Source organism: Sinocyclocheilus grahami, unplaced genomic scaffold (assembly GCF_001515645.1).
Source record: "Sinocyclocheilus grahami isolate Dianchi unplaced genomic scaffold, SAMN03320097.WGS_v1.1 scaffold1552.1, whole genome shotgun sequence".
Lineage (NCBI taxonomy): Eukaryota > Metazoa > Chordata > Actinopteri > Cypriniformes > Cyprinidae > Sinocyclocheilus > Sinocyclocheilus grahami.
Window position 1 is genome coordinate 25,436 of NW_015506731.1, and position 240 is coordinate 25,675.

The window sequence follows — 240 nt, forward strand, 5'->3', positions numbered from 1 at the left end:
CTCTAAGTCGGGGGCTTCTAAGGCGAGGCCCGATCTGAGGGTCGTGCTTCAGTCGAGGAAGCCCTCGACGAAGCGGTCCTGACAGGCATAAAGCCAGGATTGCTGAGGGCGGCCCCTACTGGGGAGCTGGGGAGGACACCACATTACACGTGTCCGTCTCTCCTCAGCGCCCTCAGGAAACCGTTCTGCCAACCTGGCCAGTGTGCCAGTGTGCCACGGTCTCCAGCGAAGGTTTTTCTC